The following is a 13,964-nucleotide window of genomic DNA, read 5'->3' as shown; positions in this document are numbered from 1 at the left end:
TTTGGAAAATGCTTTTCTAGTGTCATCTTTATTTGTGGGGAGCAACTTTTTAATACCACCTTAAGTCAGCCTTAGGAATTCCTCTCTGATGGCATATTTTCACAACTTAGGCATTGAACTTAGAGTCGATTCGCAGTAATTTCCAGATGAGCACAGGATGAGAATGACCTGGAACAATGTCCCCCATAATACTTCCAAACTGACCTCTTTCCCCCATCATTGTTAGCGTTAGAATGCCAGAATCAAAGCATAGACCGTTTCAAATTGGGCAGACCCTAAGGTCATTGCATTGTTAAGGAATTGTTTGGTTGTAAGAGACAGAAACTCAATTTGAACAGGCAGGAAAAAAAAAAAGTAATTTCAGGAAGAAACTTCTACAAACAGAGGACTTACTTCAGAAACCAGAACATTTTGGGGTACCTTGGGGGCTGAACCCTGTTTTTTTTGTTCTTTTGTTTTTGTTTTTAGAGAGAGAGAGAGTAGGAGCGGGAGCGGGGAGAGAAGGGGAGGGGCAGAGGGAGAGAGAGAATCCCAAGCAGCCTCCACACTCAGCGCAGAGCCCGAAGCGGGGCTCGATCTCATGACCCTGAGATCATGACCTGAGCTGAAATCAAGAGTTGACACGTAACCGACTGAGCCACCCAGGGGCCTCTGAACCCCGTTTCTTGATGTTTCCAGGATTGTCTCATCAATCACAGCTTGTTTCTGCCACAGCTTCAATATGTCCCACCGCCGACCATGCGACATCTAGTTGCTGGTGATTTTAGAAGTCACATTCATGACCTTCAAGCACTCACATAATAAAAGACCAAACAAAGACAATTATTTTAAATTAGAACCACGAGCAAAAATGTTAAGCAGCATAGAGTAGTTTCAAAGGAGGAGAAGCCCAGAATGATGGGGTTTTATTTTAAAGTCAAAGTGAAGGACAAAAAACAATTCCTGTAAAAAATTACCCTTGAAAGTCCCTTAAATCACCTACAAAGTACAGTATATGTGGCTTTATGTCCTCAACTCTCAATATATACAAATGACAGAGGCATGCAATAATGTACAGAGAATAATGAATAATGTACAGAAAAATAATAAGAGTCCATATGCAAAATACAACGTTCCAGATTTCTTACTTACATAAAAGACACATGAGAAAGAGAAGAATAAAGAAGAAAATAAAGAAAGACCACAGATGGTTTCTTCAATTGAACACCAGATAAAGTACTCAGCTTAGAATTAAGGGGCATTTTGTACTGAAAAAGCGTCTATCTTTAAATCCCAGAATGATATTTAGGGCAGAGACCACGAGCCGCCTCCAGGGAGAAGAGCTGTGTTGGGTTCAGCCTCTCTGCTCACGCTGGCTGGCCTGGGGTTCCCTGAGTGGGAGGTGGAGAAAAGTCAACTGCCCTATTCTGTGTTTGTTTACTTCTTTTTGTTTTCTCGCTCCCTCTCTGCCTTCTTCTTCCCCGCCCCTCCCCTCCCCTCAGCCTTCTCCGACTCTCTCTCCCTTACACTGCCTCACTTCCCCTTAAACCAACATGGCAGGCCATGTAAGATGGCCGTGAAAAACATGAAATAGGGTTAAGATTTCAATCCCACCACTGGGGCGACCTTGGATGTGACCTTGGAAAAGCTGCTTGATCTTTCTGTACCTCATACATAAAGCAAGGGCAATGATAGAACACACCTCATAGTTTTATTGTGATGATTAAATGAGATAATACACACAAAGCAATTAGAACAGTGACGGACATCCATAACCACTGTTATTACTATTTTATACAATTGGTTTTTTTATGATTTTATTTATTTATTGAGAGAGAGAGAGAGCGCGAGCAGGGGGAGGGGCAGAAGAAGAGGGAGAGAGAATCTCAAGCAGACTCGGCACTAAGCATGGACCCCCACATGGAGGAAAAGCAGCAATATTGATTGCATTTTTAAGAGACCTTTAAACTTCAATGAAAATATTGATTTTAGTGGGGCGCCTGGGTGGCTCAGTCGTTAAGCGTCTGCCTTCGGCTCAGGTCATGATCCCAGGGTCCTGGGATCGAGTCCCACATGGGGCTCCCTGCTCACCGGGAGCCTGCCTCTCCCTCTCCCACTCCCCCTGCTTGTGTTCCCTCTCTCGCTATGTCTCTCTCTGTCAGATAAATAAATAAAATCTTTTAAAAAAAGAAAAGAAAAAGAAAATATTTATTTTAGAGACAGAGAGAAAGGGGGGGGGGGGGGCGGGGCACAGAGGAAGAGAATATCTCAAGCAGATTCCCTGCTGAGTGCAGAACCCAGACTCAACTCAGGGCTCCATCCCACGACCCTGAGATCGTGACCTCAGCGGAAATCAAGAGTCGGATGCTTAAGCGACTGAGCCACCCAGGCGCCCCTACTATTGTTTATCTGTGTTATAACACCAACAGGGCCTCTGCTCACTGAGGAGCTTTCCTGATTTTCCCTTTGTTCATTTCCTCCCCTTCTCCAATTTTTGCTATTTCTTCCTTTCAGTTTCCAATCAATTTCAGACTGGTTTGTAGCTCTTGGAGAGAAAGCCTCTCTCCTTCAGAAGTCACACTGCATTCCTCATCCATTCATTCAGGTATGCATTTCACAAGTATTTATTGAGGGAGTTCTATGCCCAAGCATTATTCCAGGTGCTGGGGATATAGCAGAAAAAAATTCAACACAAATCCCCGTTCTCAGGAATGAATGTCCTGGAGGGAGAAGGAAGCTCTGGGGGAAAAGTGTCAAGAGTCCCAGCTCACTGGTTTATAATCCAAATCATGGCTGTCCTTCCCCCCCACTTCCCCCTCCTGCTTGCTTAGATCTCATTTTCCGATGCCACCTCCTTGCTGTGAACTTTTTCCCCTTTGGTTTATTTGTGAATACCTTAGGTTGTTCCAGAAAGGATTTCAGGTGGCTTCCTTGCCTTCTGTCTTCACTGCTTCCAAACGTCATGGGCTGTGATTTTTTTTTCCTGGGTACTGTTCACCTTTTCCAAGCTGGATCCACCTCCTGCCTGGTCCTTTCAGAGTCCCTTTCTTTGGTGCAGACACCAAATCCCAATTTAGCATCACTTGTGATTATAATTAATGTGCTGTTTACTCCCTCTTCCAGATCATTAATGAAAATGTTAAATGAGACCAGAATGAAACCGCGTCCCCGTGGCATCCCGCTAGACACCTTCCAACAACTTGACACTCTGCCATTTGCTGTTTCATTACCCTTTGTTTACCTTGCAAGCGCAAGCCCTTTCTTTTGAAAGAAGCAGAAAGCTTGATATTTCTACTGCTGCAGAGATGCCACTTAAGGGTGGGGATATTAAAACCTGGCAGATTCTAAATACGTCCTTTTGAGTTTGAATTAAATGTGGATTACAAATTGAGCATTGTCAGTAAATACTTTGTTGCTCTCCCTCCTCTCAGATGGCTTTGTTTTCCCTGGACTTTCTGCAGCTGTTCTGTCTTTGGGAGAGCAGAGAAGGCTAGATGTTTGCTGTATGCAAAGATGTTGCTTGGATCAGCTTAACCATGAACTGTGAAGTTCCTCTGTTACATGGACAAGCTGTGCTCATGGATTGCATTAAAGCCCTATTTTTTTTTTTTTTCCGGCCATGTCACCTTGCAGTGCCCTCCTGTCCTGACCCTAGCCCAGCCATGTGACTTTCTTTGGCAGATGGAATTTTAGCAGACCTCACGCAGGCGTAGCCTTGAAAAAAAGCACTTGGCCTGTCTCTGCTTGCGATCTTGCAATTGCCATGAAAACATGTCCAGGAGAGCCTGTTGGAAGACAGAACACATGGACAGAGCCCAGTTACCCCGATGGTTCAGTCCAGACAATGAGATGACCACCAAATATGTAAATGAGCCCCGCCCAGATGAGCAGAGCCTCCCAGCCGACAATCAGCATATTGCTTAGGAGGGCTAGGACAACTGCTGCACACGCTTGGAGCCTCATGCACTGGAAACTCGCTGATCTCCTAAGGGTTTGCACATAGTGCAACCCTGACACGATCTTTTATAAGAAAAGAGAAAGACAAGCTTTCTAAGTGGGAACTGAGAAGTACAAAATAGGTCCCAGAGTCTGGTTTCAGGCTCTGAAAAACAAAAAGCAGATTACAACCTCCATGTGCTTTCTGCTCAAGATGGTTAAAGCACTTCTTGAGTGCCTACTGTGTGTGCTGTGCCCTAAGACTTCTGACATGCACAGGAACATTTGTGTGGGGAAAGGGATATGGGAGCAAAGGGCCTTCGTGGAGTGCTACGGAATCTGCTGAGCACCAAAAAACCACCTTTCCCCTCAGGGAAGATAGAAAGGAGAGAAACAAAGCCTGCCCGAGAAGAACCAGAGGGCACTTCCTCCCCCTCAACCATCAGCAATGGTTTGCTCCTTCCTTTTTCAAAGACTTGCCTCCTGAAACTGCCCCACCACACAGACCACCCCCCCACCCCCGTCCCGGCTGAATGATGCTCCTTTAGTTTGTGGCGACACAGTGACAGATGACCATAGTGGGACGGGGCAAAGCCTGTTGTAACGTCCCCAGTGGAAGCCACGTGCTTCTGAAGTGCGGAAGAAGCAGCCTGTAATTGCTCCCTGGGGCTTACCCAGCACTCTCTAGGCTTCTTCTGAGCTGATACCCAACCCTGGGACAGAGCTACTCAAAGTGTGGCCGCGGACCAGCAGCGGGGCCGTCCCCTGGCGCCTTGTTAGATGGGCAGACTCTCAGGCCTCGCCCAGAGCTACTGAATCCAAACGGATATTTTCATAAGAACCCCAGGATCTGTGTGCACGTTGAAGTGTGAGAAGCAAAACTCTGCATGAGGGGATTTAGATTTTCCTAGAGGGGCTACATAATTGATTCGGAGGGCAGCCACCTCACCTAGACAGCGGGCTTCTTGAAGGCAGGATCATATGCTGTGGATCTTTGCATCCCCAGACTTCACGCGGTGTCTGAATCTAGTAGAGGCCCAAGATAAATTGTTTGAACTGAAGTGAGTTGCCGTCATGAATCAGCCAGACACGCTAAGCTACCCCACGACCCACCCGACTGACCTTTTCTTTCTTCGATTCTTGAGCCTCCTGGAGTGGACACCAGCTTGAATGTGCAAATGTACCCAAATGAAACAAACTCAGCCCAGCCTCTGGGCAGCTCCGCACACTCCAGAGATTTAGGTTTGAGCGCTGTAATGTAAAGCGCGACATCAAGTGCATTGCAATAAGAAGTTTGGGACCAGGGTTCTGCATATATTAGAATGTCCACCCTGAACCTCGGTTAGGGCCCTACGGAAAAATGTGCTGGGCCTTCAACAGCGCACAGAGAAGTAGAGCAGAGAGCAGGAAGGGAGACAGAGAGAGGAGGAGAAAGGTAAGGAAAACAGGGGGAGTGGCAGTGGGAGAGGGGAAGGAAAGGAAAAAGGCTAGGGCTAGATTGCTGGATGTGCAGCAGCAATCTTGAGATAATGAGGACCAAGCCCCGTGCTAAAGATGGCAGGGCATCAAGACAGTGGGACCTAAATTTTTCCTTCTTATTTTCTGGTGGAGCTTGGACTTCCCCCCGCCTCCCCCACGGACTCATTGATATTACATATCCAATCTTCTCTGCCCCACATCACCTTGAGTGCTATACTGTAGCCAAGGTTGGCTGTGTCTGCCCGCTTCCTCCTTACTCAGTTCAAGTTAAGAATGCCCCCACCATACATTACTACTGGGATTTTTAAAATGATTTATTTTGCTATACAATTCAGATCTTTGAACCACACCGGATGCTGGGTGCTTTGTTGACGCTGTAGTTAGGGATAAGAGGGGGAGTTTAGGGGATTGTGGAATTCTGTCTTTCCATAAATCACTGATTTTATTGTAGTAAATAGAGGTCACCTCCTGGAACTTCGATAGCCTGCCTTGAAAAATGGTATGAAACTATCACAGTCCATCAAGAGGAAAAAGAGGACAAATGGAGTAGGGGGAGAAGAATATTTTCTCAGTTTTCGCCAAGGCTGTGGCTATGAACATGGCTAGTTCGGGCAGAGCTACTTTTAAGAGAAACTTTCTAATGTTTGCTGAGCATTTTGTATATTGCTTCTGCCCCAGAGGAGAAGCTTTATAAAGATGAAGAATGGGGAGGGGTGGGGGCCTGGAAGTTCAGGTCTGCAGTGATCTTAGAAAGGCCCAGGCCAGAGGTGAGAAACTCCAGAGCACACTCCCCAGCGATGCCCTCACGTGGCTGAGAATCATACAGTCAGCCACCATCTAGGGCGGAAACTGCAAGCAAAACAGGGGCAGGGGGTGTGAAGGAAGGTAAGCGATATCCTGCCTAAGAAGGGTCTGGGCTAAACTGAGATAGTACAGCTAGAATTATTCAACCACTTTCCAACTCCCTTCTTAACTGGACAGGCAATGGCAGCATGCTCGATTTCCCAGCCAGCCTTGCAGCGAGGGGTGGCTAATACGACTCACTTCTGATCTTTGAGATGGAAGTGGAATTCCCTGGGAAGTCGTCCTTTCCAAGATAAAAGGAAGCCTTGCTAGGAGAGATTTTGTTCTTTGCCCCTTTACCTCCTCCACCCTCTTTTTTTTTGCCCAAGACATACGTGCTGTAGCTGGATGTGCAGCAGCAATCTTGAGATAATGAGGACCAAGCCCCATGCTAAAGATGGCAGGGCATCAAGACAGAGGAGCCCAGGTTCCTGAGGTCATCGCTCAGACTCGGTGCCAGCCCTGGACTTCTGACTCCTGGATGTCTTGCTGCCTGAGAAAAACTAACCCTCAATTGTTTAAACCCCGGTGGTCACATTTTCTATTATTCACACAGTCATGCACTGCCCCCTAGCTCTATGCATGGTTGCCATGTAGAAATGCTGGCCCAGTGTTGCCAGATCTGACTTTTCAAGAGAAGCTATAAGTCTGGATTACTTTTTTCCATGAAATTTCCCAGTTGGCAGTTGAGAATTGATCCCAATACAGACAACTCATTGGATTATTTGAAAACATGCTTTCAATTTGTGACCTCTGATTTAGAGACTGTTTACTCTGGGCCAGGTGCGATGCTAAGCACTCTGTATGGATTATCTCATTTAATCCTCACAACAATGCTGAGAGTAATGCTATTATTACCTCTGTTTTATAAATGAGGGATCTGAGACGCCCGGCGTTATATAGCCAGTAGGGAAAGAGCCATTGTGAAGGCTCACACCCTACTTTAGAGCAGGCGTGGCTAATTACTATTGAATCAGTCATCTATTACCACAACCATGCTGCTTCACAAACCACCCCAAACTCAGTGCTTACAACCAGCATTTACTCCCCTGCTTGCAGGCCTGTGGGTTGACTGTGGTTTGGGAGAGCTGAGCTGGTCTCAGTGGGTGACTTGGCTTCAGGCTGTGGGTTCTGTGGGCTAGGCTCCAGGCTGAGAGTCAGATTCAGGTCACCTCCATGTGGGTTCAGTCTGGGGCCCAAGCGAAAGGACAGTGGCCATGCAGTTATGTTCTTCCCTCAGGGGCACTAGAATGAAGAACTAAGTCATATGGGCCAGTGCATTTAAGGCCTTGAGTCTTGTCGTGACCAGTAGTGCTTTGGCCAAGAGAAGTTAGGAAGCCAAGCCCAATGGCTGGGGAGCAGGGACAGGCACTTGGCTCATGGGGGAGGGAGAATGAGCTTGGCTCCACCATCACCCAAACAATGACAACTATGCTACACAGTCTCAGGAAAAGCTGGCCTTCATTGGGATGAAACAAAGACTCCCTTTTCTCCCCACTGTCTATTTGCAAAAGTGGCAAATGGCACATGGGCCTGGTAAATGGGACACAGAGCCATCCAAACTCATCTAAAATCAATTCATTTCAGAGATGTCACCGCCCTCTGACAATGTTACACCCTGCAAATTGTGGTCCAGCTCCAGCTTCTGGGAGGCGACTACAGAAGGTGGGGAGGAGTCGGTGGGAAGGCACCCCAGCTCCTTTTGGGCGAGGAGTTCCATCTCATCCCAGCAGTGGAAGCTAGGCCTCATGCCTTCCACGGCATCTCCCCGCCTCCTTCCTGCTTGCCTCTTCTTTTTCCTTTATCATCGTTCGTGTTTTCCTTCCTCTTCCTCCAACACTCCAGAATAGTCAGTCCTGCAGCCATTCCATTATCCAAGCAGTGGGCATTTATTGACTACCTCTTTTGTACCAAGTGCTGTTCGTGGTGCTGGAGGAATAATGAGGACAGGACCAGAACCCTATCCATTCTGCAGAGCCTGCTTCTCGCAGGGGCTGACAGATAGTAGACAAGCAAATAAAGTGAATGAGACCATTGCAGGGGGTTGGCTCTCCCTGAAACTCTCCCTGAAACTGGGAGCTCCTCTGCTTCAGGCAGGGGCCACATTTGATTCAGCTCAGCTTCTGGTGTCCATGGGAGCAAGACTGCCTGACCCCCATGGTCCTGTGTGGTTCCATGGAAAATGTTGTAGGACATGAGGGATGGTGGGTGTGATGAAAGGAGGACCATAAGGAAGAGCAAGAAGGAGAACGATAAGGAGCTCCACCCACTCTTTTTATAGGGCAGATTGGGTGTCTGATGTCCCAGGTATGGATGTGCCACCTTAGACCACCTGTGTTCATCGGAGAGCTATAAGAGACTCCAACTTGACGAGATTCTCCAGAGCAGAGGTTCTCGGTGAGGACAGGGCAGTGATTCAGCCCCCAGGGACATTCGGCCGTGTCTGGGGCCATTTTTGATGATCCCAACTCAGGGAGGGGTTGCTACTGGCACCTAATGAGTGGAGTCCGGGGGTGCAGCTATACATCCTAGAATGCAGAGGCCACGATTATCTGGCCCCAAATGTCAATAGTACCCAGGTGCTCTAGAGACATGCTTGTTGGCCTCCTGTGCATCTCTGCAGGGATCCGTTTAATTTTTAAATACCATTTTGTTTACCTTGAGAATGGGTGATATTGGCACATCGCAAAATTCAGAAAGTCTAGCAGGGTTCATAGTGAAAATACCCATCCCCTCCAACCTTCTAGCCGCCCCCTTTCTTTTTTCCACTGCGAACACCAGTTCCTTATGTGTCGATCTCCAGACATCCTCTGTGCGTATTTGAGCAGAGCTGTTAGTGTTCCCTTCAATGTCCTCTCACCCCGCCCCTTGACACACCAAAGGCTGCTCTCTGTAAACCCTGAATCTTCCTACCTGGGGCTTTTTGTCCTGGCCCGGGGAGCATTTTCAGCAAGCAGGAATGACTCCAGAGTGAATGCTCCTGGGAGTAGCCCACAACCAAAGACAGATGGAAAGTTGGTGGACAAAGACTCCAGCTTCCTGGCCCCTTGGGTGAGATCCGTACTGTTCTCCAGACTTCTCTAGCAGAATTGCCCTCTGGTTGTCATCGATGGCAGCTTTCTTGGTAATTACCCTTATTTCCCCCTTCCCTACCTGACCTTTCCTTGCCTTGCTTCTCCACTCTCCTACCGGAGTTTGCTGGGATTGCAAACAGCAACATGCTTTTATATCCTTTCCTCCTTTCCTTGTGATTCTGCAGAAACGCAAATTAAGACAGATATAAATGCAGTATGTACATAAACATCATCAACATTTGTAAGGTAACAAATATGTATGTAAATGTAATATATCCATATCCATACGTACAATAATGAGACATTAGGGGATATATGCATTTCCCTTGCCAGAGTCCCCTTGAAATTTAACAATGACAAATGCATGCTAGAGCTCACTATGCCTCGCAGGGAGCCAAAGGCTTTCCTTGCATCCTCTTACCGCTTCACAATCCTATATTGAAGATGATGTTCTTATCCCTATATTTTAATGAGGATACTGAGTCACAGAGATATCAGCAGAGGGAGGCAGTTCAAAACACGGTCTCTGCAGCCCAAACTGAGTCTCCCTTATTAGCAGGTGACATTAGGCAAGTTGCCCTTCCTCTCGGTGCCTCGGTTTCTTCCCCTATGAAATGGGGACACACTGTTGTGAGGATTACATAAGTGGAGAGATAGAAAACGCTCCATAAAATCTGGATATCATCACTGTCCATCTGACTCCTTAAGCTGAAATTATAATCACCATGTTTTAATGTAGTCTAGTGATCCAGTTCATTTTTTAAACTAAAGATAAGACTTGTATTTCTAACTTTTAAGCAAATAAGTGAAAGAGGTAAAACAAAAGTTGTATTCCAGAAATTCTCAAAGTGCACTTAAAAATGCTGCCGGAACCAGCCTGACAGCCGAGCAGCATGGAAGGCTCGGGGTTCCTGGTGGGAGCAGATTACACCACCGAGGGTCGCAGCGACCGAAGCAAAAGTCTGTGTTGCTGTTATGCTCATCTGCAGAAATCCAGGCTCTCTGCATTCTAGAATGATTTGATCCACACCATCTGGCCGCTTGAAAGAAGAGGAAAAAGAAGAAGAGGAAGAAGAAACAACAGCCATGTAGCATGAATGTCATTCCCAGTCTAAGTTATGCACTCTCATTTGCTTCATGTAATACGAGCCTAATTTAAACATGTCAACATCTCAACAATTGCTGATTTTTCAAGTGCTATACGATGCATCTGGTGGGCACTCATTGAATATTCTTCAGTGATGGTGACGTAAATGTATTTACTAAAATATAGCGTACTGAAAAAATAAATCGTACATTGTGATGTCCTTTAGTTTGCGTTTGCATAAATTGGCACCCTCTGAAATAAGGGGTTGAGATTTAAAAGATCATGACTATGTTTTAAAATGTTCAAAGAGTCGTAATTATAGAGCTTACAACCATTTAGTCCATTTCCCTCATTTTAAGTGTAGGAAAACTTAGCCTGAGATTAGTGTTTGATAATGAGAGAGAAAGGAGGGAGGGAGCCTGAGAACTTGGACCCCCAGCAGGGAGGAGAATGGGGAGAGAGGTGAGGGATGGTGGAAGTTGGGCCACCCCCCCAATCCCCCATCTCCCGCCACCCTGGGCTCCCAAATGCTAGGACACAGGAGCATCCTCCCTCCTTCTTGACACCTGCTATGACTTCTTGGACAGAAAGCAGGAATGTAACCACTAACCAGGTGTAGCTTCTCTTCTTCCTCTCTTTCAGGTTTGCTCTGAGATGCAGGTAGTGCTCCTGAGGTTTGCTAGGAAGCGTTCTTGGAATTGGTGCCTATAGAAGGGAAAGGAAGGACGCAGGACTGGGCAGAGGGAGATGCTGAATTGTGCCTCAGTCTGTATGGAGCCCTGAGGCAATTATATGGGATGTTCTGAAGCCACTGACGTCCCTTCAGGATTGCCCCAAGCTGAGAGAAAGGGGGCGAGTCTTTGTATGTCCCTCCCCCCCACCCCACCCCCATTACCTTCTGCTCAGGTGGTTCTGGAGGCGAGCTGACCACTGAGGGCTGGATGCCGGCAGCACTCTCAGGGCCAAAGAGGAGTCTGTCCTGCCTGCAGGGGTCTCGGACAGCCCATCACTCTCCATCACATCAGCATAGTGCCTGGCACAGAGTGAGCCATCAGAGTGACCCACTCAGAACCTCAGGACAGACCCGAGAGGGACGGAATGTCACCTTCACGATGTGAGTTAGGGACTTGGGAAGAGATCAGTTCACCGGAGGGAAAACAAAGCTCCATTACACCTGTCTCGCTAGTATCTGGCATTTCTCAATGCTCCTGGGCAGTGGAGACATTTCCGGACCAGGGCCACCCCTAGGATGTGCAGCTGTGAGAATCAGCTGGTGCTGCTAGGTTGAATGTCACTAGTTATATGCCCTTCTCATTTGGGGCACCAGAAAGCTCAAAGCTAAATTTGCAGCTTTATCTATAATAATGCACGGAACGTTCTGGCTTTTAAAACTGTGCTCTATTTCACCCCTCCCCTAAACTTGACACCCCATTCTAATGTGCAGCTTCTCTGATTCTTGTGCTTTAGCATTTTGTTATGTCTTACTATTTTAGTGTATGAGTTTCCAAGAGCTAAGCTTCATGGAACAAGACCAAGTCTGAGTACATGCATGCTGTATGTTTGTCACCTTCTCATTACACTTAGTGGTTTGAGACCCAGTCTTTTTGGCTCTCATTCTATGACATCAAGGCTAGTGGATGAGATCAGCAGGATTATTCTGGGGTCTTCAGTGGGATGTCTTCAGCTTGGAAATACTCTCTTTTGGCTCCACAAACCTATAGTCATCTTATCTTTAAGCTGTAGAAGGTCTTCCTTATGAGAACTAGTTGTATGAACTTTTATGTCATGCAACTTTATTTGCTGGACTTAGTTTATTTAGTAAATATAGGTTTTAAAAGCACTGATGTTGTCCTGAAGACGTTAATAAATATTTTCTTTCTTCTTTTTTTTTTTAATAAATATTTTCAACCATAGCTTAGCGGCTTTAAAAATGCCAACATCCAGATTCTTTGGAGTGAGCAACAACTGCTTCTTGTCCCCTGGTCTCTACAGGGTGGGCAATGCTGATCTCTGCATAGTTGGCAGGTGACCGTGACCTCTGCCCTTAGGAGATAGCAGTAATGACATGGTTAAAACAAAACTGACCTTGAAAAAGACTGCTTCCCATCAGTGTTCGTTCAGGCAGCCAGGAAATTGAGGTTTCTGTTCATTTCAAGTCTGGGAAAAACTTGCTTTCATCTGTTTGAGATGAAGAGTAAAAGTGAATCAGGGACGGGGCGCCTGGGTGGCTCAGTCAGTTAAGTGACCCACTCTTGGTTTCTCCTCAGGTCATGATCTCAGCGTCTCGGGATCCAGACATGCATCAGGCTCTGGGCTCAGCGGGGAGTCTGCTGGAGATTCTCTCTCTCTCTCTCTTCCAAATAAATAAATAAATCTTAAAAAAAAGTGATTCAGGGGCGCCTGGGTGGCTCAGTGGGTTAAGCGTCTGCCTTTGGCTCAGGTCATGATCCCGGGGTCCTGGGATCGAGCCCCATGGTCTCCCTGCTCAGCAGGATCTGCTTCTCTCTTTCCCTCTGACCTTACCTGCAACCACCCTGCCCCCCTCTCACGTGTGCTCTCTCTCTCTCAAGTAAATAAAATCCTTAAAAAAAAAAAAGGGAATCAGGGAGTTAGATGGCATTTTTGATGGGACAGAGACCTGTGTTACTGAATGGGTTAAAATTGTAGGATGAAGAGTGAATCTTAATTGACCGTCACTGCCATGTACTGGGCTTTTGGGAATCCACCCTTGACATACTACAGCCTAGCGGGTGCCGAGGCTTCCGTTAGGTTTTGGATCCACCCAGATACACTTGTGCTGTTGAAGCCCAGGGCCTCTCTGCTTGTCTCCCACACCAGAACTACAGTTCTCTCGGGTGCCTAACTGACTACATATCTTGAAGACCTTTCAGTCCTCTGCAGCATGGATCTTTGATTTCATCTTTTATTTATTCATTCGTTCATCTGTTCATTCAACAAGTATTACCAAAACTCTACCACAACTCAGGCCCAGCTAGCAAGGGAGGCTGAGAACTGAAGAAGGAAAACCAATGCAGCAGGAAACGTATCAGGATGGACGAAGTGCAGGATGATACTGGAGTCCAGAGAAACAACAGAGAAAGTATCAGAAGAAAGAACAGCTAAGATGAGTGGGGATGGGGAGAATGTTCGAGACAGGAACAGTGTGCGTGAAAGCCTAGCGAAAGGCTTTCTCAAGAATGATCTATCTTCAGAGTGAAAGAAGTCCTGCCCGCTGGAGCCCTGAGGGAGAGAGAAGGGGAGGGGATGGAGGGAGGCGGTGTACGGAGTTAGGGAGGCAGGGCCGGGTGAGGAGCAGTCTGGACTTTATTGTAGGGTAAGTGGGGAACGATTTGGGAGGGTCTGAAGTGAAGTGACCACACAATTGGATTTTTGTTTTTAACAAATCAACAATCAAAGGAAGATATTATTGCTATCTGGACTGGAGACAGCAGCTGAAGTAGATGCGCTCCCAAGGGGTTAGGGGGCAGACTGTGGTCCCCGGCCAGACCCTAGTACTGTGGACTTGAGAGTGAGGGGCTGGGATGTCTCTAGCACTGCCTTCCCAG

This window comes from Neomonachus schauinslandi, chromosome 2, assembly GCF_002201575.2.
Source record: "Neomonachus schauinslandi chromosome 2, ASM220157v2, whole genome shotgun sequence".
NCBI lineage: Eukaryota > Metazoa > Chordata > Mammalia > Carnivora > Phocidae > Neomonachus > Neomonachus schauinslandi.
Note: the sequence above shows the minus strand (reverse complement) of the source record.